The sequence below is a fragment of the Meriones unguiculatus genome, chromosome 5, assembly GCF_030254825.1.
Source record: "Meriones unguiculatus strain TT.TT164.6M chromosome 5, Bangor_MerUng_6.1, whole genome shotgun sequence".
Taxonomy (NCBI): Eukaryota; Metazoa; Chordata; class Mammalia; order Rodentia; family Muridae; genus Meriones; species Meriones unguiculatus.
In genome coordinates, this window is record NC_083353.1 from 319,999 (window position 1) to 345,058 (window position 25,060).

A 25,060-nucleotide genomic window follows, 5' to 3' on the forward strand; every position below is an offset into this window, starting at 1 on the left:
TGGAATGGATCCGACTTCTGAGGCAGGAGGTGAGTCAGAGTTGAAGAGTGGAGGAAGTAATCCTGTGTGTCCCCAGACAGTTGCTGGCAAACCAGGCCTTTGAAAAGCTCATCAGCCTGAGAACCCGGGTACAGCCTTTAGTTCCTATCTGCTGTAGGTCACCATCTCTTTCTGAGCTCACACCAACAGGAAAAGGGCTCTGTGTGGACACTCTGGACACTAGTTGAGACTAGGTTCAGGCCACACCGTGTGGTCACTATGCCAGTGAGTGGGTCTCGTGTCCATCTTAGTAGCTTGAAGGATTTGGGGCCAGCTATGCCTTTGGATGTCTTGCTAAATCATACCACATGGGTAGATTAATCTAGCTACTTTTACTGGTGCTAGTGTAGATAGAGAATAGTTTTCTACCATCCTTTCTCAGGCAAAACTGTCCTTATTGGACAGCGTGAACTGAGGCCCCTGCCTTTCTCTCCCACATAGCTAAACATTCTGAGTCTTGAAAGCATCCTGTCAGTCATTCTCAGGGACAATTTTGGAGCATCAAATTGCCAGCTGAATGTACTCATCCAGCCTGTCCTGTAACTAGAGACGGGTGATGCTTAGAATAAGTATCACAATGCAATGTCCAGATTGAAACCAGAGAGTAGGGGAGAGCAATCAGCATTTGAATGAACAAGGGTAAGGTGTACACATTTCAAAAGAACATTATACCAACATATAATGTGGGAAATCTGAATGGGAGGAAGCTATGTGGCCTTGGAGGTATAAGGTGGAGTAATTATTGCCCAGCACTGTGCTCTAGGTTAATTAATTAAATCCTAATCTCTGTGTGGTGATTTGGGTATACAGCTGGTTTAGGAATAGCTGCTGTTTAACTAAAAGGTAAATCCACGTGAAATGTTAATAATCATCAACAGCCTCAAATTTAAAATTTCTCGCTGTCCCGATTGTGTGGCAGAGCCTCTGAGAGCTGACTGTCGTGCTGACACTAGGTAGTGAAGGAAAGCAGGGCGCTCTTTCTGGGAAAGGTGGTCCATGGGTTAGCATCTAGGCCGCCGGCCTCTAGGTTGCTGAGCAACTTGACAGGTAAAGGCAGCAGCTGCCACCTCTCTGTCCTCTCTCTGCCTGTCCTTCTGTCTCCCTCCCCACTCTGTATTCTCTTCTCTCTTATGCTGGCCCACACGGTCTGCCTCAGTTTTCCCAAAAGAAACTTTCTTGTAGCACACCTGTTTGTAGCATGTAATTTATATATCACAACACCATGAACCTCTGGGATTCTACTTCTAAGTTTTATCACCACAGGAGACACAGAGCTGATATTGCAGCTAGGCGGCTCTCCGAGAGAGCCTTTGGTCCTCTTCACTATGCAAACTTGCAACAATCAGACACTCATGACTCTATTTAATGTCACGATTTGCTTTTCATCACACATAATGAATGAAAAAATAGATACTTTGCAATAGTATATGAATTAAACACTGCACAACAAGTTTGATGCAAAGAGGTTTATTTAAGGGCAGAGTGGGAAAGAGATGGAAAGACAGTGGGAAATGGTGGAGGGGAGAGTGCCCCAGGAGAGAAAGTCAGATTGAAGGAGCAGTGACAGACAGGTCCTACATATCTGGAGCTCCACCTGGCTTTTACCTGGTGGTGGCAGGTGATGACATCAGAGCTTGCTAAGCAACCTAGCCTAACAGACTGTGCTGGGACTGTTTCTTTGAACATACCCATTGCAGCAAAGTCCTCATCTCCTGCCATTCTCCTTGGCTTATCTTCACCGAGGGTGTCAATGGGCAGTAAGAATAGAGAAGCTGCCAGGAGAAGAAAGGAAAGGGCCAGATCATTAGGACTAGAGCAATTGAGCAGCTGATGGAAAACCATTAGAGTGATCCAAAAAGTAACAGATACCAGGCTGTCATTTAGTTTGGGTGTTTTTTGGTCGTTAATTAATTAATTAGCTTTTCTCCATATCATAGCTTGCCCTCCCAGGCCCTCCCTCTCACTTCATCTCCCCCTTTTCCCATTCCCTTTTTCCACAGTGAAGGAGGGCCTCTTATGGAATTCAACCCAAGCTGAGTTATGTAGCTTATTTTTTTTAAGGGAATTTGTTCTTTTGTAGTGTAAACAACTGTTCATGGTTTCATAACTATGCAAATCAGATAACAACTGAATCCACCCACTGTCCGGAATGAGTACTGAATAAACATAGCTAAATTATAAACACCTTTTCCAGGGGAGGGCCTGGAGTTTTCTATCTTTCTTTGTTTTTCTGTGAACATGCATGCCTCACTAGGAAGGTGGCACTGGCACAGTTATCAGACTTTCCTTTTAAAAGACCAAATCTGTGAGAATTTATGTCAAAGAGTGACAGTGCTTGGTTCAACTTGCAGCTAGTGCAAAGCTGTGAGCTGCATATTATTTGGTGTCATGATTACTGACAGGGAGCTATAGCCAAGGAGAATTGAGGGAGTTGTGGAATGGGAAGCCTCAGTCCAGAAGTCCCAATTTGTGGAGCTATGTGGTGAAAGGCCTGACATAGCCTGGCTAGCCATGTTGCTATGGTGGAAGACAGCAGATCTGGAGGTCAACACTGCCTGCTGCTCCGTGAAGGATGTGCTGTCCCCTACCCATATTTCAGATGGAAGAGGAAGACATGACCAGAGCACCCAGCCAATCCGCCAAAGGTCCCATCTGTCCCCATGACGCCAGGAACAGGAGCACAGCTACCCAACCTGCCCTGCAGTGCGTGAAGACTTCCTGGGACACAGAGAACTGGAAACCATGAGCAAGTAAAGTGGGAGTGAAGAGATGGTAAGTGTGCTGCCAGCATCTCTCTCTGCTTTAACAAAGTGGAGGGTTCAGGCCAGGATCTTGGAAGGGATGTTGAATCCCTGTTCGCTTTATCTCGTGTGTCATTGAGCTGATGGCTCAGGCCACAGATCATGATTAAAAGAAAGGGGGAGGGAGCCCAGCATTCCTTCCCTAGGACTAAGGACTGGCTACCATGCCGCTAAGGAGGAAAACTTAAAATCACTACCTTTTTTTTTTTTTTTTTTCTGTTTCTCTCTCCGTAACGAGCCTAAAGACAGCAGAGCTGTCAGGAGCAAAATTAAGAGCCATTTTTTGGTAACAGTGACTGGGCAACACCCTTAAGGCATTAAGTAATGAAATTAGGTGATGTCAGCTGATTAGCAGCTGGTATTTGTGAAAGATCTATAAGGCATCCATGCCCCAAAAAGTGTATAAAACTGCAGCCTGAGCCTACACAGGCACGGCAGGCTAGACTCTCGGTGAGGAAGCCCCAAGACCGCCCATACCCAGCCTATTCCCGAACGGCTGTTTGAAAATCCCAGAGCAGCTTAACAAACTGGCCCGGGAGGGACCACCTCATCAGACCGGCCCTGGAAGGTGGCTCCTGATCAACCGCAGCTTCCTTTACATCTGAGGCCTGGCTGGAGCAGAGAAACTCCAAGGCCCTTCAATTCACCAGAAGATGCGTCTTAGGCCCGGCGGGAACTGCAAAGTTCCTTGACCTAGAAGACTCCTAAACACCGATTCCAGAGGCAACATCTCTGAGCCCGTACCTGTGGCCAGGTTGTATTCCCCATAAGATGTATAATGTGCTATGCTATTCTTAGATATCTATGTGATTAGTGTCATTAAAGCAGGATTCAAAAACCATTCTGGCGTTGGCTTGCCGCCCTTTTGTGGCATCTCGGTTAAAGTCCTCCAGCATAATCAAGGGCTCCTGACAACGGCTGTCAAGCAAACTTTGTGCTCCTTATTACTGACCTGGTAGCGGAATGTCTTCCTGAACAAGGCCCAGTGGCTGTTTGCTGAGATCCCCTGGAGGCATTTAAACAAAATGACCTTCCTCAGAGCCATCTGCAGGTTCCGGGCCAGAAAATGGGTGTCCTCTTTACCCCACCCATGACCAGTGAGCCAAGAAGAAGCTCATCTTGTCCATCCACTCAAGAAATGTGGAGAGGTAAGGAAAAAAGACATCACAGTTCCCCAGGCTCTTTGTGATGAGTGGACTAGCTGAGTTTCCCTTGAAGGGGGAGTTCTAGGGGTCTCATGTGGAGCTATCAGAGTAACTTGTAGAGTGCTGGAGGGCCTGGACTCCAGGCTCTTGGGGGAAAAGTGGACAATAAATAAGGGCCTGACAGGCTCAAAGGGATTAGCCAAGAGGCACAGGCTTCAGCTCCAAGCAAGTGGAAGAGCTGACAGTTGGTCCAAGACCCCGCCCCCTTCCCAGCAGTCTTGTAACAGTCACTGGAGATGGGTGAGGTGAGTGAGATGGGTCTCCAGGCTGGAGGGCAGCGAGCCCACCTCTCCCAGGAAGGAGTGCACCAGAAGCTCCTGACAAGGGGACTCAGATGTCCATAAGCGTGATCTTGAAGCCTTCCACCATGCTCTCCATGTTTCAGTGAAGGTGTCCCCATTTGAGGAGTGTTCAACGATGTCATTCATGTTCACCAGGACTCCCTTTTTGCTCTTGTTATAAAGCTTTGTGGTTTTCTCCACTGGCAGCCCGTACTTCTCAGACAGCGCTTCCATCAGGCCATTCACTGTGGGCGAACTCAGCCTCAGAGCATGGGACACCTCATCACTCTCCTTCCGCATGTACAAAAGCGCTAGCCGCACATTTTCTTCTTTGCTCTGCTTAGACGGTGTGGGACCAAACCACTCTTCCATGGCCTGAACATCCGTTCAACGAGGACGCGGCTTCTCTTGATCATCTGTGGTGAAATACACCTGTGCAGTCCTCGCAGAGTGAACATCTGGACTGAAGAGCACGGGCTGCGAGTGCAGGTCAGGCAGGGTGTTCAAGTACGCGAGGTCACTTTTCTTCTGGAAAGGTTGGCGGCCAGCCTTCCCTCAGAGGAGTTGCTGCACTGGGTTGGGAGGCCTGGCCCTCCCCTTTCTTCCTCTTCTGCTTTCTGTCTTCCTCTTGGATTTTTCTTTCTGCTCCCTGGTCTCAGAAGACCTTGATCTGGCAGTGCGCTCTGTGGACGGCTTTCTTGCTGCGGTTACTGTCACTGTATGTGTCAATCTGAATCGTCAAAGGAAGTCCTTTCACGCCCTTCTGGGAGGAGAAATCTGTACTCGAGCAGTTCACGGTGATGAAAAGTCTTTGCCTCTTGGTTCCCATCCCGGGTGAAGGAAACAGCCTTGTGTGTGATCTCTTCAATGTCTGCAGTGGTGCTGCAGCTCTCCTTGTAGTCAGCGAGGTCGAGGACGCTCTGGGTTTGGCAGTGTGCTGCCGGGAATGCCAGTACCTGCAGTATTGCAGCTGTTGGTCCCGGTTTCTGCCTTCACTGAAGACTGCCATCGCCGCACTCCTGACTTTGCCGCTGGGGTGAGCATTTGCTGTCTCCAGTCTCACTGCGTGTTGCGGCATAGAACTGTCCTTTGTTGAGGGAGGTCATGGGCCCTCCCCTGCTTCTGAAGAAGAGATTTGGTGGTGTCCGGATGTACTGAAATGTTCCACTCCCCGCCTGGTCGTTCAGATAGTCTTCAGCAGAGGCAGAAGTCCTCTGAGACTTCTCTGAGGCCCCATCCCTGAAGCTCTCCCTGTAAGTGCTGCAGGCCTACTGCGCTGGTTGTTCCTGACATAGGAGCTGTGGCTGGCTTGAGGGCAGGTCATACTGAGTCTGTTCAAATATGACGACCCGCAGCTCCTCGCCATCTGCGGGGGCTAGTGCACATGGTGCCATGAACTCCGGTGTGGAATCCTCAGCTTTCACCACAGTGATGCCTGACATGGGGATGACGGCCGGACTCTCTGTGGTGGACAGGCTGTACTGCTCTCGCTTGGAACTCTCCACCTGCACCCGGTTCTCTCCTCCGCTCACTGGTGCCCAGACAGTTTCTTTTATCCGGGTCTTCTTGGCTGTCCCTTGCTTTGCTCACAGGCAGAATTCTCCTGTCTCGAGGGACTTGCAGTAGTCAAAGAGAAGGCCTAAGGCAGCAGCACTGTCCTCATCCCCACTGATGCGCATCATAGCTCGATGGTGCAGTCAGCGGGTTCTCCAGGTAGGACCGACTTCCAGGCTTCATCCTCACTCGTATAGGCTCTTCGGGTATTGTAGGGAGGTCACTGGGCATGGGCACTGAGGCCACTAGTCTTTTATTATTGTCTGACTCTTGTGACATGTTTGATCCAATGAACTTGTTCCCCTTTTCCTAGAGCCTCAGCCTCTGGTGAAACTTGACTTTCAAGTCTGTGCAGGTGACGGTGTGTGAGAGCACAGAGATGGCAGAACAAGAGCTACAGGTAATTCTGCTTTCATCCCCCCTCACCACTCTTGCTTGCTTCCTTGCTTGTGCCCTCACATAGCCAGAAAGGGGAGATGGGATGGGGGAGCTGGAATGGGGCCCGTGCTTGGAGGAGGCCCAGCGAGCATGGAGTCCTCCCGGACCACGACAGGGGCAGACACAGAGTGGAAAGCCTCAAAGTCACATTTTGTTGAATATAAAACTGGTATGTTTATTGTAGAGAAATTTGGAAAATCGCAAGCTAAAACTCAGCTTTTGGAGAAGAATGCCATCCTAACAGTAGGTGTAAACACACACAAACACACACACACAGAGAGCTATTAGTTTTGTTTTGCTCTGTTCTGAGCCTGGATCTAGTTACTTCGCTCAGGTTGGCCTTGGTCTCCCATTGGTATCAAGCCTGGCCTTGCTTCTTACAAAGGTGGAATACACACAATGTTTGGAATCATAAGAGTACAAGTATTAGATATTTCTCCTGAAATCTCTTGCAAACATGCACACTGTGCAATGGGTGTCCAATGCTCTACATGCTTCATGGCTTACTTAGGTCCCATTGTTGAACATTTAGGTAATTCTCAGCGTTTTGCTACAAGCAGCACTACCACAGGCAGGAAGGGGCTCCTTTTGAATGCTTTTTTTTTTTTTTTTTTCAAGATAAAGACTCGTTGGATGGAAAAGAAGACCTTTAGCTGTGCTAAAAGCACATGACACTTTCTGCAGATGCATCTTCACTGGTCCTCTCTGTTCAGATGGTAGCCATATGAGACTATTTAATTTAAACAAAATTAAAAGTTCATGCCCTCATTTGCATGGGGAACACATATGGCAAGTAGCTACTGTTCTGGGCAGTAGGAACTCAGCTCTTCCGTCTTTCTAAAGAATTCTACCATGCAGTTCAAGTCCACAAGACCACCAGTCCACACTGTCCCTACCAAGACAGGACACAGGTGGCCAGTGCTGGACACTGTGATGCCCTAAAAAACTCTGCCAGCCTAATGCACACTATCCCGTTTGAGCCTTTTCATTTCCTTCATTATTAGCGATTCAGAATGCTGTTGTTCATGCATTAACTTTCACATATATTTTTCTTTGGAAGTTAAAATGTTAGGCTATTTTCTGACTAGCTTTTCCATACCAAGATCAGTCTTTGGAGAGTAAATTAGGTTGCAGAACCTTTGCAGCTTACTGCATTTCCCTTATGCTAGTGTTCACCCGCTGAAGAGCACAGTGCTCAGTTAGGCAAAGCTCCCTCTAGTCTTCTTCCTGGCTTGTGTATTCCTGTCATTCTCTGTAAGACACAAGCCTGAGGCTACACAGACATCCCTCATTATTTGCCAAAGAACATTAAAAAAATAAGAATGACCTCATTACCCACTCATTTAAGTGCTCACAGGTGCTTATATTTTTTTCTACTTTGTCCACATACACTTTGAACTTGTCAAACTGTTTTCAATAGTTTGTCTTCTAGTACATTTCAGTATTTGCAGAGAAATTATGTCTTCCCTATTCTTTTCCAAAAGAAACAAAAATTATACCTTTTGATCTAGTTGTTCTCCTCTCAAAAATAATCCTGAGATGAATCTTTTGAACCCTTCCATCACCTGAAGAAATTTCACTTATAAATTGGACCAGAAGTTCAGTTCAAATTATAGACTTGGTGTGGATGTGGGACACCCGGTTACGTTCATAGCACCGGGGCCGTCCTCTGGGGACATGGTGACTTTGCTTGTTCAAGTTTCCCAGGGGCCCCTTGGAACTGGTTGGGCTGTGGCTTTTGTTGTTATTGTTTGTTTGCTTGTCTTTTGAGGCAGTCTTAATTGGAAATCCAGATTAGATTCAAACCCTCTATGTAGCCTGGGAGCCCAGGAGCCCAGGATTCCCTTGAACTCCTGCTCCTTTCCCTCCACCTCCCAACTGCAGGGTTTCCAGGCAGGCACCACCTCTACAGTGGGTTATGGTGCAGGGGAACAACCCCGGGCTTAGGCACTCTAGGCAAGCATCCTGCTAACTGAGGGGCAGCTCAGGCCCCAAAGCTCCTAAGGGCACAGTGGGGAGCCCCTTTGGTTCCAGACACAGTCCCAGAGTCACCCTGACCCAGGAGCGCCAGCTCCCACCTGCTAAAGTAACAAACGAGTTCCCATTTTTAGCCCAGGCCTGAATTCCAGTATCCACTTTCTTGTAAATCTGCAAGAGAGAGAGCTCACTTTATCCAGAAGAACCTGGAGCTCAGCCCAGTTTTCCTGCGGAAAACAAACCCCAGCAGCAAGGGCGAAGCACATTTGGTGTCCAGCAGCCAGCTTATTTTTCAGGACTCTTGTTCCAACTCCCAAACACTTTCCAGTCTGTGAGATTCATCTCCCCACCACTGTAACGGCCAGCGCCTCTCCTGGCACTGGCACGGAGCTAAGGAGCCTGGATCTTGAGGGACTTTTTATTGTTGTTGCTGCTTCTCAGCAGAGCGCCTGAAGCATACTTGAGTGACTGCGACTTGGCAACCCTGTGGGGATCTGGAAAGTATGGAACTGGCCTTGAGTCCATTTTAGTCAGGAGGCCAATCACACTGGCTTCCCTGGCAGCCCATCATTCAAAAGCCAACAGCCCAAACTCACCTACAGCTCAGTTCTGAAGGCAAAGGGCTCTGGGGGCATTTGCCAGTATCTGAAATCATTTTTGGTTGATAACATTAGGCGCAAGAGTGGCAGTGATTTTGGCGTCTGTCTATAGGGTAGGGAGCAGGACAGGTGCTCAGCACCCTGCGGGGGCGGGGCTGGGGGACAAAGTTCCTACAAAGGACTAGCCGGAGCCCCTGAGGCAGAGACTCCAAGGCTTGGACTTCCACTGAGTGCCCAGGGTCATCAGGCATCATGCCATGAGAACAGACATTGCATTTGTGGCTGGACATTTGTAAAAGGAGATGGCTGGCTTTTAAGAGTGCCCTCGCCTCTAACTTTGGAAGTGTCTGAAAGTTCTACCTCTTGTTGTAATCCCTTCTCCTCAAGGTGGGAAGTAATCAGACAGCTAGAGCCAACTGCATCCTCCCGGGGTGGGACTTGCAAGCTTGGGACCAGGGACATCAAGAAAAACAGACTAAGCAGCCTAGATGGCCCTCAGCTGGGGACCTGAGCCCAGCTGTGTCTCACCCTGGGGGAAGGCCCACCGCAAAGCACCATCCTCTAGGCACTTACTTGTCCAGGATGAAATAAAGATCGAATCCCCCCTCCCCCGCATTGCAAGCTGGTCTGCAGTCCTCCCGGAGTCCCCATGTCCAGCGCGCACCAGTAGGAGCACCTCCATGCAGAGTCCCCCCAGGCCCGCACCTGGGCACCTTGGGCAATCCATGTTGCAGCCGGAGCGCTGGCCTCTCTTGGGTCCCTGGGACATCAGGGATGCGCCATAGGCTGCCTGGGCTCCTTTCGGGTCCCCAGGCTCCCTGAAAACCCCCCGCAAGCAACTGTACAAAGAAGTTCAAGGATTTCGCTCTGGTTTCTGCTGTTTCTGCGCCTGGGTGTCGGGTTTCAGGGACCCCAGGGCGCTCTGCTCTGTGGTGCTCCTGGGCTCCGGCCACCAGGCTATTCCCAGGCTGTGCTTGAAGATTGGCAGTCAAAGCGGTTCCGTCCAGACGGCTCTTTGTCATAGATTTTAAGCATGATGGGGTGGGTTTTCAAACTGTTCTTGGTTGGGGCAGTGCGCTGTCTTTGCTCCCTCCCTCCTTGGTTTTTTGTTTTGGTTGTTTGTTTTGGAGGGGAAGAAAGTCTAAAGAGTGCCACCTTGTGGCCAAGGGCGGCGAAAGTGTTGGGGTCGGTTAGATTGGGTGGGGACATCTTGGTGACAGGGGATAAGATAAATCCTTGAGTTTTCAGGTGAGCTGCTCGCCTTTAATTAACCCTTCCTTCTTGTCTCGCTTCTTGCCTTTCCCACCACCACCTCTCCATTCCCTCTAACCTTCCCGTGCCTTCGTTCTCTTTTCCTCTTCTGCATCTGCGGATACAGTCCCTGTAAACATTTGAAGAAAACCCATTTCCTTCAAGCAACCTGGCTCCAGCTCCAGGCCAGGCCCTTTCAAACAGGAGCCCTTGTGCAAAAAAACAGGGAAAAAAGCAAGGCCTTCGTGAGCTGAGCCATCAAGTGATCTTAGTTTTAATGCTACTCACAAAGGTGGAAATCTGGACACGCGATGCCGCTGGACAGAGTTCTTGAGGGCTTGGCCCGGCCCAGGCATCTAGATTTTCTCGTCTCCAAGTTTTAGGGAGCCTGGGACATGAGCTCTTCCTTTCTGCCTGTAAACTTGGCCTTTCCCTGCCTATCTCTGATGAAGCACTGAGGAAGTAAACAGGGCTCAAGTGATCAGGTACAGTCCCACAGGTCTGTGCTTGCCCTCCTAGAATGAAGGGTTTGAGTCTCAGGCACCACAGGACACAAGGTCTAGCTTCTTCACCCACTCTGGCAGTCACTGCAAGTCTGTCTCCAGTTCTAGGCTCTTCTAGTTAGGCACACCTGTTGCCTCCGCTCACGAGCCTCTGAGACCTTCACTCCCCACCCGACCATCCTGGTAGTTTTCCTCCAAAGCATACACCATGAAATTCCAGCATCCTGGAATGTTTTATTCATCGATTGTGCCTTCAAACCAGCACATTGATAGCGAATTGCACTAGCTCCCCTCTGAGGCGACCTCCAGAGTTGCCCAGACTCAGTTCACACACCTCCCAGCTAGGTATCTCATACATGGCTTACGTCACTGTGCAGAATTGATGCTCTCTGGTTTTTGAGACACGGGTATGAGATATTGTGGCTCCCCTCTTCCTGGATCACTTACTCTGAGGACACCCAGTGGCAACCATAGGAAACCCAGGCACCACACTGGTAACTTGGGTGCTGATTCTCCAGTGCCTTGCCAAGTCTTCAGGGGACTGCAGTGTCTGAGACCAAAGCAGGCACCTTACCTGGGTCTCCCCTGAATCCTGACCCGTGGAAAGTAGGAGACAGCTTTTTTCCTGTGTTCTAAGCTGCTGGCTTCAGGGGTGGTTTGTTATGCAATAGTTGGTAATGAAATAAATGTGTTATCGTTTTATGCAGTGGAGAATTTCTGTAGGATGGAAATGATTCAACCGTTTCACAGACTTGCTTGTCTATGAAGCTATTTTCAGGTAACACCTTCTGGCACCCACATTTTGGGAATGACTATATCCAGAAAACAAATAATTAGGGGAACTGGTCTAACTGGTCTAAGCTGGCTTTTTCTTTACTTTCTCCTGCCTCAAAAGAGGAAAACCCATCTTGGCCTCACCAAGCACTGTGATGATGAGGATGAGAAATCTACAGAAACCAGCTGGACCAATGAAGGCTGGAAAACCAGGACACTGGTCCAGGGTGAGAAGGAACTTGACAGTGTAAGAGTTTGTGAGACTTGCATGGAAAAGGACTAGAATGTCTCTGTATGAAGCAAGGGAGAGGAGGAACCCCAGATTAGGATCGTTTCATCCCAATGTCCTCAGGGTCCTCTGAACTATTTAAGAGTTTGGGTGGCACAGGAATGCCCTGAGAATATTGGTGTGAGAGTGAACTAGAAGGCCAGCCTGGGAAAGAACGGGAGTCACCAACAGAGCTCTGTCAAGCCAAAAGTACCATGATGGAGGACAGAGGCTTAGATCTCAGGAGGAGGAGATTCCATTCAAAACGTGTTTGCAGAGAAGTGGGGAGGGTAGAAGAGTGTGCCTCTCCCCAGGACAAACATGACCCTAGAGAGGGCAGAGAAGCAGCTGCAGTTGTTCAGGTATTAGAGTGTACCAGCTGCCCTGCCTGTCTTCCAGGATTTTGCAAAGAGGCCTGTTGATAGGAACCTACCATCTCCAGCCTGGATCATCTCCAGCTTGCTGCTGCTGTGGCCAGCACTGACTCCTGCAGTGATTTCCAGGAAGACAATGGAACTGCCAGCTCATTCTGCAGGAGCAGCTCAGGTTTATGCAGGGAAGGGACTATTTCTGAAGATGATGTAAGAACTAAGAGCAGAAGAAATACTTCATTAAAATCTAATGTTTTCAGTTTTGTTTTAAAGTAGGTTATGAAACACTAGAATTATTTTCAAGGAAAAGCAGAGCCAGTTACATCATTTGGAGTCTCGGATGAGAACTATCTTACTGGTGGAATGAGCAGTGAGCAGAAAATAATTTGCGGGCTCGCGGGCAAGATGGCGGCGCTGGGAGGACTCTCATTCTGAGCAGCAGCAGCAGGATCAGCACAGTGACCAGTAATCAGAACTCGGCGGCCATGAAACACAGTCATTGTGTTTCCCAGAAAAAGTCTAGCAGACCAGTGGGGCCAAGGCACGATCACTCAGCTGTGCTCCAGACACAGGCACAAACAGTTGTGCGCGCCTGATGTCCAACTGGGTCATAGCAGCTGATCATTAAATTTACAACAAGAAACCGAGAAACAGGGCAGCTGCCCTCAGGACTTCCCTGGGTGAGAGGAGAACTCTCTCGACTAACAAAGACCACAGTTACAACTCAGGTCTATATCCCTGAGGTGAGCAACTACTGAAAAAACACCAGCCATCCAGGGACTATACCCAAAAAGCTGAGAAGACATCCTTCAGGAAAAACCAGCTTTCTGCAAAGGGGACTCTCTCCACCACAGGATCCCTAGGAACCACCAGAAAATAACCCTAAACACCTAAGATAGCACAATGGGTAGAGGCCAGCGTAAAAGCTCAAGCAACAAAAGACAGAGCAATATGGCATCTCCAGAACCCAGTTACCCAGGGGCAAGTAGCCCTGGACACCCCACCATAACTGAAATCCAAGAAGATGACCTAACAACTATGCTCATGAAGATGATAACAGAGGAAACAAATAAGATACGTAAAGACATAGAGGAAGATAAACTCAAACAGAATATTGCCATCCGTAAAGAAATAGAGGAAGCTGCAGCCAAACAGTTTATGGCCTTTAGAAAGGAAATGCTTAAAGCACTGAATGAAATGAAAGAAACAGAGTTGAAGGAACTAAAAGAAAAACAGGAAAGTACAATCAGACAGGTGAAGGAAGTAAACAAAACAACTCAAGACCTGAAGATAGAATTGGAAAAATTAAAGAAAACACAAATGGAGGAAATAATGGAAAGGAAGAATCTAGGGAAGAAAACAGGAACTACAGAGGTAAGCATAACCAACAGACTACAAGAGATGGAAGAAAGAATCTCAGGTGTAGAAGATACAATGGAAGACATCGATGTATCTGTCAAAGAAAATGTTAAATCCGAAAAATTCCTGACACAGACCGTCCAAGAAATCCAAGACAATATGAAAAGACAAAACCTAAGAATAATAGGTATAGAGGAAAAAGAAGACTCCCTTCTTCAAGGCCCAGAAAATATTTTCAACAAAATCATTGAAGAAAATTTCCCCAAGCTAAAGGAGAGGCCAATTAGAATACATGAGGCCTACAGAACACCCAACAAATTTGACCAGAAAAGAAAATCCTCCCGCCACATAATAATCAAAACAGTAAGTATACAGAACAAAGAAAAAATACTAAAAGCTGCAAGGGAAAAAGGCCAAGTAACATATAATGGCAAACCCATTAGAATCACACCTGACTTTTCAACAGAGACTATGAAAGCCAGAAGGGCCTGGACGGATATCATGCAGACCCTAAGAGAACAGAGATGTCATCCCAGGCTACTATACCCCGCAAAACTCTCAGTCCTCATAGATGGAGAAAACAAGATATTCAATGACAAAAACAAATTTCAACAATACCTACAAACAAATCCAGCATTACAGAAGACACTAGAAGGGAAAATACAACCCAGGAAAACTAGCTACATTCAAGAAAACACAGGAAATAAATAACCTCACTTCAGTAAAACAAAAAGCAACCAAGCACACAACCTGATGACCACAGCCAATATCAAAATCAAGGGATCTAACAGCCACTGGTCATTAATCTCTCTCAACACCAATGGACTCAACTCTCCAATAAAAAGACACAGATTAACAGAATGGATACGTAAACTAAACCCAGCAATCTGTTGCATACAACAAACACACCTAAGACACAAAGATAGACATTACCTGAGGGTAAAGGGTTGGAAGACGACTTTCCAAGCAAACGGACCCAAGAAGCAAGCAGGAGTAGCCATTCTAATATCTGATAAAATAGACTTTCAACCAAAATTAATAAAAAGAGATGGGGAAGGACACTTCATACTCATCAAGGGAAAATTCCACCAGGAAGACATCACAATCCTGAACATCTATGCCCCAAATACAAGGGCACCCACATTTGTGAAAGAAACATTGATAAAATTTAAAGCACATATAGATCCCCACACATTAATAGTGGGAGACTTCAACACCCCACTCTCAACAAAGGACAGGTCAACAAAACAGAAATTAAACAAAGAAACATTGTCTCTGACAGAGGTCATGAATCAAATGGACCTAACAGACATTTACAGAACTTTACACCCAAACACAAAAGAATTTACCTTCTTCTCAGCACCTCATGGAACCTTCTCCAAAATAGACCATATAGTGGGTCACAAAGCAAGCCTCAACAGATACAAGAAGATTGAAATAATCCCTTGTATCTTGTCTGATCACCATGGAATAAAGCTGGACCTCAACAATAACAGAAATAGCAAAAAGCCTACACACACATGGAAACTGAACAACTTGTTACTAAATGACAGCTGGGTCAGGGAAGAAATAAAGAAAGAAATTAAAGTCTTTCTAGAAATCAATGAAAATGAAGACACAACATACCCAAACTTGTGGGACACCTTGGTACCTAAACCTCACAAAGACTCAACAAAGAAAGAGAATTTCAGGCCAATCTCCCTTATGAACATTGATGCAAAAATACTTAATAAAATACTTGCAAACCGAATCCAAGAACACATCAAAGATATTATCCACTATGACCAAGTAGGCTTCATCCCAGGTATGCAGGGGTGGTTCAATATACGGAAATCCATCAATGTGATCCACCATATTAACAACTGAAAGAAAAAAACCACATGATAATCTTCCTAGATGCTGAAAAAGCATTTGACAAAACCCAACATCCATTCATGTTTAAAGTATTGGAGAGATCAGGGATACAAGGCACATATCTAAATATAGTAAAGGCGATATACAGCAAGCCTATAGCCAACATCAAACTGAACGGAGAGAAACTTAAAGCAATCCCACTAAAATCAGGGACAAGACAAGGCTGCCCACTCTCTCCATATCTCTTCAACATAGTGCTGGAAGTCCTTGCTAGAGCAATAAGACAGTTGAAGGAGATCAAGGGGATACAAATTGGAAAGGAAGAAGTCAAATTATCACTATTTGCAGATTATATGATAGTATACATGAGTGACCCCAAAAACTCTACCTGGAAACTCCTACAGCTGATAAACACCTTCAGCAAAGTGGCCGGATACAAAATTAACTCAAAAAAATCAGTAGCCCTCCTGTATACAAAAGACAAAAGGGCTGAGAAAGAAATTAGGGAAACAACACCCTTCACAATAGCCACAAATGACATAAGGTACCTCGGAGTAACCCTAACCAAGGAAGTCAAAGACTTGTATGAAAAAAATTTCAAGTCTCTGAAGAAAGAATTAGAAGAAGATATGAGAAGATGGAAAGATCTCCCATGCTCATGGCTTGGCAAGATTAACATAGTAAAAATGGCCATCTTACCAAAAGCAATCTACAGATTCAATGCACTGCCCATCAAATTACCAACACAATTCTTTACAGACCTGGAAAGAAAAATTCTCAACTTCATATGGAATAACAAGAAACCCAGAATTGCTAAAACAATCCTCTACAATAAAAGATCTTCTGGAGGTATCTCCATCCCTGATCTTAAGCTGTACTATACAGCACCATTCTGTTTCTATGCCATTTGCCAAAGAACATTAAAAAAATTAATAATGACCTCATTACCCACTTATTTAAGTGCTCACAGGTACTTATGTATTTTTCTACTTTGTCCACATACTCCTTGAACTTGTCAAACAGTTTTCAAAAGTTTGTCTTCTAGTACATTTCAGTATTTGCAGAGAAATTATGTCTTCCCTATTCTTTTCCAAAAGAAAAAAATTTATACCTTTTGATCTAGTCGTTCTCCTCTCAAAAATAATCCTGAGATGAATCTTTTGAACCCTTCCATCACCTGAAGAAATTTCACTTATAAATTGGACCAGAAGTTCAGTTCAAATTATAGACTTGGTGTGGATGTGGGACACCCGGTTACGTTCATAGCACCGGGGCCGTCCTCTGGGGACATGGTGACTTTGCTTGTTCAAGTTTCCCAGGGGCCCCTTGGAACTGGTTGGGCTGTGGCTTTTGTTGTTATTGTTTGTTTGCTTGTCTTTTGAGGCAGTCTTAATTGGAAATCCAGATTAGATTCAAACCCTCTATGTAGCCTGGGAGCCCAGGAGCCCAGGATTCCCTTGAACTCCTGCTCCTTTCCCTCCACCTCCCAACTGCAGGGTTTCCAGGCAGGCACCACCTCCACAGTGGGTTATGGTGCAGGGGAACAACCCCGGGCTTAGGCACTCTAGGCAAGCATCCTGCTAACTGAGGGGCAGCTCAGGCCCCAAAGCTCCTAAGGGCACAGTGGGGAGCCCCTTTGGTTCCAGACACAGTCCCAGAGTCACCCTGACCCAGGAGCGCCAGCTCCCACCTGCTAAAGTAACAAACGAGTTCCCATTTTTAGCCCAGGCCTGAATTCCAGTATCCACCTTCTTGTAAATCTGCAAGAGAGAGAGCTCACTTTATCCAGAAGAACCTGGAGCTCAGCCCAGTTTTCCTGCGGAAAACAAACCCCAGCAGCAAGGGCGAAGCACATTTGGTGTCCAGCAGCCAGCTTATTTTTCAGGACTCTTGTTCCAACTCCCAAACACTTTCCAGTCTGTGAGATTCATCTCCCCACCACTGTAACGGCCAGCGCCTCTCCTGGCACTGGCACGAAGCTAAGGAGCCTGGATCTTGAGGGACTTTTTATTGTTGTTGCTGCTTCTCAGCAGAGCGCCTGAAGCATACTTGAGTGACTGCGACTTGGCAACCCTGTGGGGATCTGGAAAGTATGGAACTGGCCTTGAGTCCATTTTAGTCAGGAGGCCAATCTCGCTGGCTTCCCTGGCAGCCCATCAGTCAAAAGCCAACAGCCCAAACTCACCTACAGCTCAGTTCTGAAGGCAAAGGGCTCTGGGGGCATTTGCCAGTATCTGAAATCATTTTTGGTTGATAACATTAGGCGCAAGAGTGGCAGTGAATTTGACATTCTGTCTATAGGGTAGGGAGCAGGACTGGTGCTCAGCATCCTTGGGGGTGGGGGAAAGGGGAAGAGAAGAAGTCCACACAAAGGACCAGCTGGAGCCCCCGAGGTAGAGACTCCGTGGCTTGGACTTCCACTGAGTGTCCAGGGTCATCAGGCATCATGCCATGAGAACAAAAACTGCATTTTGTGGCCGGACATTCATAAAAGGAGATGGCTGGCTTTTAAGAGTGCCCTCGCCTCTAACTTTGGAAGTGTCTGAAAGTTCTACCTCTTGTTGTAATCCCTTCTCCTCAAGGTGGGAAGTAATCAGACAGCTAGAGCCAACTGCATCCTCCCGGGGTGGGACTTGCAAGCTTGGGACCAGGGACATCAAGAAAAACAGACTAAGCAGCCTAGATGGCCCTCAGCTGGGGACCTGAGCCCAGCTGTGTCTCACCCTGGGGGAAGGCCCACCGCAAAGCACCATCCTCTAGGCACTTACTTGTCCAGGATGAAATAAAGATCAAAACCTCCCTGCCCCCATAGCAAGCTGGTCCCCAGTCTTCCCGGCGGCCCCTGTGTCGGGCGCACACCAGTAGGAGAGCAGGCATGCAGAGTCCCCGAAGGCTCCCGCCCGGGCACCTCGCGCGGTCCATGCTGCAGCCGGAGCACTGGTCTCTCTTGTGTCTCTGGGACATCAGCGATGCTCCATAAGCTGCCTGGGCTCCTTTCGGGCCCCCGGGCTCCCTGAAAACACCCGGAAGCAACTGTACAAAGAAGTTCAAGGATTTCCCTCGGGTTTCCACTGGTTTGGCGCCTGGGTGTCGGGTTTCAGGGACCCCAGGGCGCTCTGCTCTGTGGTGCTCCTGGGCTCGGGCCTCCAGGCTGTTCCCAGGCTGTGCTTGAAGATTGGCAGTCAAAGCGGTTCTGTCCCGACAGCTCTTTGTCCTAGATTTTAAGCACGATGGGGTGGGTTTTCAAACTGTTCTTGGTTGGGGCAGTGCGCTGTCTTTGTTCCCTCCCCTCCTTAGTTTTTTTTTTTTGGGGGGGGGGAGGAAGAAAGTCTAATGAGTGCCACCTTGTGGCCAAGGGCGGCGAAAGTGTTGGGGTCGGTTAGATTGGGTGGGGACATTTTGGTGACAGGGGATAAGATAAATCCTTGAGTTTTCAGGTGAGCTGCTCGCCTTTAATTAACCCTTCCTTCTTGTCTCGCTTCTTGCCTTTCCCACCACCACCTCTCCATTCCCTCTAACCTTCCCGTGCTTTCGTTCTCTTTTCCTCTTCTGCATCTGCGGATACAGTCCCTGTAAACATTTGATGAAAACCCATTTCCTTCAAGCAACCTGGCTCCAGCTCCAGGCCAGGCCCTTTCAAACAGGAGCCCTTGTGCAAAAGAATCAGGGAAAAAAGCAAGGCCTTTGTGAGCTGAGCCATCAAGTGATCTTAGTTTTATTGCTACTCACAAAGGTGGAAATCTGGACACGCGATGCTGCTGGACAGAGTTCTTGAGGGCTTGGCCCGGCCCAGGCATCTAGATTTTCTCGTCTCCAAGTTTTAGGGAGCCTGGGACATGAGCTCTTCCTTTCTGCCTGTAAACTTGGCCTTTCCCTGCCTATCTCTGATGAAGCACTGAGGAAGTAAACAGGGCTCAAGCGATCAGGTACAGTCCCACAGGTCTGTGCTTGCCTTACTAGAATGAAGGGTTTGAGTCTCAGGCACCACAGGACACAAGGTCTAGCTTCTTCACCCACTCTGGCAGTCACTGCAAGTCTGTCTCCAGTTCTAGGCTCTTCTAGTTAGGCACACCTGTTGCCTCCGCTCACGAGCCTCTGAGACCTTCACTCCCCACCCGACCATCCTGGTAGTTTTCCTCCAAAGCATACACCATGAAATTCCAGCATCCTGGAATGTTTTATTCATCGATTGTGCCTTCAAACCAGCACATTGATAGCGAATTGCACTAGCTCCCCTCTGAGGCGACCTCCAGAGTTGCCCACACTGAGTTCACACACCTCCCAGCTATGTATCTAATACATGGCTTACGTCACTGTGCAGAATTGATGCTCTCTGGTTTTTGAGACACGGGTATGAGATATTGTGGCTCCCCTCTTCCTGGATCTGAGGACACACAGTGGCAACCACAGGAAACCCAGGCACCACACTGGTAACTTGGGTGCTGATTCTCCAGTGCTTTGCCAAGTCTTCAGGAGACTGCAGTGTCTGAGACCAAAGCAGGCACCTTACCTGGGTCTCCCCTGAATCCTGACCCATGGAAAGCAGGAGACAGCTTTTTACCTGTGTTCTAAGCTTCTGGCTTCAGGGGTGGTTTGTTATGCAATAGCTGGTAACGAAATAAATGCGTTATCGTTTTACACAGTGGAGAATATATGTAGGATGAAGATGATTCAACCGTTTCACAGACTTGCTTGTCTATGAAGCTATTTTCAGGTAACACCTTCTGGCACCCACATTTTGGGAATGACTATATCCAGAAAACAAATAATTAGGGGAACTGGTCTAACTGGTCTAAGCTGGCTTTTTCTTTACTTTCTCCTGCCTCAAAAGAGGAAAACCCATCTTGGCCTCACCAAGCTCTATGAGGAGAAGGATGAGAAATCTACAGAAACCAGCTGGACCAATGAAGGCTGGAAAACCAGGACACTGGTCCAGGGTGAGAAGGAACTTGACAGTGTAAGAGTTTGTGAGACTTGCATGGAAAAGGACTAGAATGTCTCTGTATGGAAGCAAGGGACAGGAGGAACCCGGGATTAGGATCGTTTCATCCCAATGTCCTCAGGGTCCTCTGAACTATTTAAGAGTTTGGGTGGCACAGGAATGCCCTGAGAATATTGGTGTGAGAGTGAACTAGAAGGCCAGCCTGGGAAAGAACGGGAGTCACCAACAGAGCTCTGTCAAGCCAAAAGTACCATGATGGAGGACAGAGGCTTAGATCCCAGGAGGAGGAGATTCCATTCAAAACGTGTTTGCAGAGAAGTGGGGAGGGTAGAAGAGTGTGCCTCTCCCCAGGACAAACATGACCCTAGAGAGGGCAGAGAAGCAGCTGCAGTCGTTCAGGTATTAGAGTGTACCAGCTGCCCTGCCTGTCTTCCAGGATTTTGCAAAGAGGCCTGTTGATAGGAACCTACCATCTCCAGCCTGGATCATCTCCAGCTTGCTGCTGCTGCGGCCAGCACTGACTCCTGCTCCTCCTCCCTTCTTTACTTCTCCTCCCTCCTCCTCCTTTAATGAAGGTTTTAGTTTCACTGTAAGATCAGTTATGTAAATATGTTTTTGTTTTAATCCCAAGTTTGGGATTTTAGTTGGGCTATAGTTTGTCCACACTAGATAATTGTCTCATTCTGGGGGTGGCCTTTACCAGCTGGTAACAGCCTGCAGCATGGAGAGGGTTGTGGTCTAGGACTCTGAGGGATAGAAATATGGGACCCGGAGCAAGAAAGTGTGGCATTCAGCATGTGGCATGTAGTAGTTTGAAGTGACAGAGATGGACAGTGTAGCAGATGGAGAAAAACGTTTCACCACAGAGGCTTGGAGGAGACTGGGTTTCTAATGCCATAGAGGAAACAGCAGGGTACGAAGGAATGAATATACTGTCTCAGGATATGAGCAAAAGGTTTACTTCAGCTGCTGCTGACAGCTTCTCTTCCACATTGCTCCCAGAGGGGATTTTCTGTTTTTGCTTTGTCTTCCTATATTCTGCTTAAAAAAAAAAAAAAAAAAGATTGGAAGAAAGACTGAACAATTACACAAGGTGTAGAAAAGTTAGGAGTGGATATGAAGGGGGTTGAGAGAAAAGCGGTTAAGATAGTAAAACTAGAAATGCCACTCAGTTGTGCTGTTTCGGGAGGATTGCAGAGTTGGCTGTACAACAGTGTTTATGGGTAGAGATGGAAGCGCGTGGGAAGCAAATAGTGCCGCTGACAAGGGGAGAAAGAAAGTGCTCAGATCTGGAACTAAACACAGGGCTTTCCCTGGTCTTGCCCCCCTCACTGCTCTCTGGGCAGGGGGTTCAGAGCACCTGCCTGTGACAGAGGGGAGGAACAGGAAGCCCTACAGGCCAAAAGGACTCTGGAGCCACGTGCACCACTAGAGGAACTGCCTGGGGCTACACAGGCCCCATCAACCTTTGTGCAACACATGCCTGCTAATGATGATGGGGAGGCTTATGATGAGCCGGCATGGCCTTTACCAGCTAGTCACAGCCTGTGGCACAGAGAGGGGCGTGCTCCAGGACTCTGAGGGATAGAAATGTGGGAGACACAAGTGTTCTACACTGATGCAAACAAAATGGAACGACAGCTTATAAGTCAGATAAAATAAGCCAGGTGGGTCCCCTCCAGCTCAGGGCTCCAGGGCCATACCTCTGCCCCTCCTGGAGGTTTCCTCCCAATCCCCAAAGAAAGGCTTTTTTTTTTTTTGTGCTGTCAGAGATTGAGGGTCCCAGTGCCAAGGAGACCTAAGGAGCTGTACCAGGCTTAGGGACAGAGACCATCTATCCCTTTCTTTTCAGATTTGCATGTTCATTCAATCTGGGCTAGGCTCTGTGCTGACCACACGGGATATCTGGATGGCTACAAGTTCTTGTCCTCATGGAGCTCAGATGACGAGGTCACTGGGGACAGAAGAGAAATTAAACTATACAGTCACCATAGCAAAGCGCCCTGGCTATGAGGAAGACCTGCTGAGGCTCTCCACCACCACAACTCAGGGAATGTGCGTGAGATGCCCATTTCCAGGTCCTCATCAGACTCACAGAACCAGAGCAACTGCCAACACTTCTGGGAAAGCTGAAGTCAGAACCCCCGGGGCAGAGAAGGGATGGCTGTCTAAGCAGCCATCACCTCTTGGAGGTGGCTGGAAAGGGACATCTGGTCGCTGAGGAGGCTTGACCGTTCTGGGCCCAGTATTTCCCCAGTACTCCCTGTTGATGACCACACAGATGCCTTTGCCCTCAGGGAGCCCTGTCTACCTGACACTCACAGTCCTGCTGCTTGAGACTGGAGCTCAAAAGAGGCTGCCAGGGAGAGGGCTCAACCAACCAAGAGGTGAAGGAGATAACCTGAGTAGGCTTGGAGGCATGAACAGGCCTGATTTGTTGGAGGACCACCAGTGAGGGTGTAGGCTTGTCCTAGATTGGGTCTGGGGTTTCCCTACTGCCCAGTTAAGAACTGTATTTGAATCTTTCCAATGACCTTTCCATCTCGGAGCCACCACACCAGACTCCTAAACCTTCAGCCCTTTGTGGAGAAATACTTGCTAGTCTGGAATGGAAATTTTTTTTTATGGCTGGGGTCAGCCAGCCGAGGAAAGAGCTTTCTGTGTGAGCCTGGTAATCTGAGTTCAATCCCTGGAATCCACCTAGGAGGATAGGGCAGGAGGATAGGGCAGATTCCAAAAGTTTGTCTTCTGGCCTCCACAAATGCACCCTAGCTCATTTGCATGCCTTCTCCTGTCTTCTTCTTCTATCTGGCTGGATTTTGTTACTAAGAGTTCTTGGTAGGTTTGATGGAGCCATGCCTAGTGGTCAGCTGGTGATGGAGGAGATGCAGGTGGTAGAAATGATACCAGGAGTGAATGAGGGCGTAGAAGTCAGATGGAAGGAGACACTGATTGGTGGTGGTGGTGGTGGTGGCAGTGCCGTAGGTAGAGGAGGTGGTAGGAGCAGTTGTGGAAGTCGTGGTGAGGATGGGTGACTTGTCCTCAGTGTGCGTGGCAGAATAGGTGAGGAGGGGTAGGCGACATATAAAAAAAGAGACGAAGGGGCCCGTGGTGGTAGAAGCAGTAGAGGCAGAGCAGGTGAAAAAGATGGTGGAGGTGGCAGAATTGAGGGCTTGAAATGGTCAAGGTGATGGAGAGTGGTAATGATGGAGATGTATACAGGGTAGAGATGATTGCATTTTTCCAGATGGAGATGGAGGTATTTGGTCAAGTGTTGATACCAGTGGTAGGGACTGACCACATGGTAGAGAGGGACAGAGATGGAGGAAATAGTTAGAGATGGTGGGGATGACAAAATTGTGGGTGGTAAAGTTGGCTGGGATGACGGAGAGGGTATAGATGATAGAATTGGTAGGTTTTATCTAGGTGATGGAGACAGTATGGGTGATGGGGTTGATGCAGATGGTGGAGGTTGTCAAGGTGATGGAGGCCATGAAGATGATGTGGGAGCTGAAAACGGAGAGGTCAGTGGCAGTAATAGAAGTGGCAGAGATGATGGAATTGGTGGAGGAATGGAGATGGTGCAGGTGATAGATGGAGAGGGATGGAAGTAATCAAGCTGAGGAGGGCTACGGAGTTGGTGGTAGAGAGGGAAAGGAGACATTTACGTGTGAAGGTGTGAAGCTGAGGGAGTGGGTAATTCCTTTCCATATTTGATGCAAAAAGGGAAAATTAACTTGTTCTTTAGAAGCAGTGAAATCCTAATAACAGTCTCAGCAGAATCAGAGAGGTAAGCACGTGCTCAGCTGCTGCCAGTGTTCCTTTTGCTCTGGGATTTGTGGGGTTCAGGGTAGGGGCAGGAAATACCCGGATGCTCTGCTAAGCCCTAACGACCACCACACGGTTGGATGTGGGATTTGTGAGCACAGCCCTAAGGCTGGTTGGGAAAACCTCACAGGATTCAACTAGTTCAGCCAAAGACAGTGGGTGGTGCCTGCTGAGCAATAGGCGAAGACTTGAACTCTGGTTTCCCTGACTAGAGAAAATAAATCCCAAAGCCTTTGTAACAGCTTTGCAACCCTCCAGGGTTGCATTCCTGCTAAGAATCCTACAAGGGTCCCCATTTTACAGATGGAAAACTGCGGCTTTTTGTTTGTTTTGTTTTTCAAGAAAGGCTTTCTCTGTGTAGCCCTGGCTGTTCTGTAGTTATGACCTCAAACTCAGATAGCCACTTGGGAGTGAGAGATAAAAGACTTGCACCACAGGGGGAAAAAAAAAAAGCCAGGTGATAAAAAGCCCATATACCTCAATTCAAAAATCAGTTCCAAAATCAGAATTGTATGTAATCTTTATGGTATTAGTAGATTTCCCTGAATCTTAATATAATTGCTGACTCTCAATGTGTAGAAAGAGTTGTTTGGCATATAGAAACTCCTGACTTTATTCCTGATGATTTAGAATTAACTATTATTTATGCAATTGCAAAAGGGATAACAAAAGTAGAAACCCTCCATTATATATCACCCCGATTCAATCTCATACAGTCTTTCCAGGTCCATTGTCACAAGCAAATGAGGAAATCAATGTGTTAGAAGCCTCAAAATTTCGGGAAAGACACGATGTGAACGGTAAAGGTTATTTTATTTTTCTATAACTTGGGCAACAAGCCAAAGAAATAAAAAAAAAAAAATGTCCCACATGTCCTCTGTATAACCACACTCCATTACCTGCTGGAAGTAAGCTTAGGGATACCAAAAACAGCGAAACATGGCAGATGGATGTGTTTTATTTTGCAGAATTTGGAAAACAGAGGTATGTACTCCATACCAGAGATGTATACCCAG

At 47.6% G+C, this 25,060-nt stretch overlaps 1 pseudogene; it reads right to left on the reverse strand.

Annotated features, from left to right (window-relative positions):
- Positions 1 to 1,514: 1,514 nt before the first annotated feature.
- LOC132654172 (grainyhead-like protein 2 homolog) lies at positions 1,515 to 12,974 on the reverse strand (annotated as a pseudogene).
- Positions 12,975 to 25,060: the final 12,086 nt, after the last annotated feature.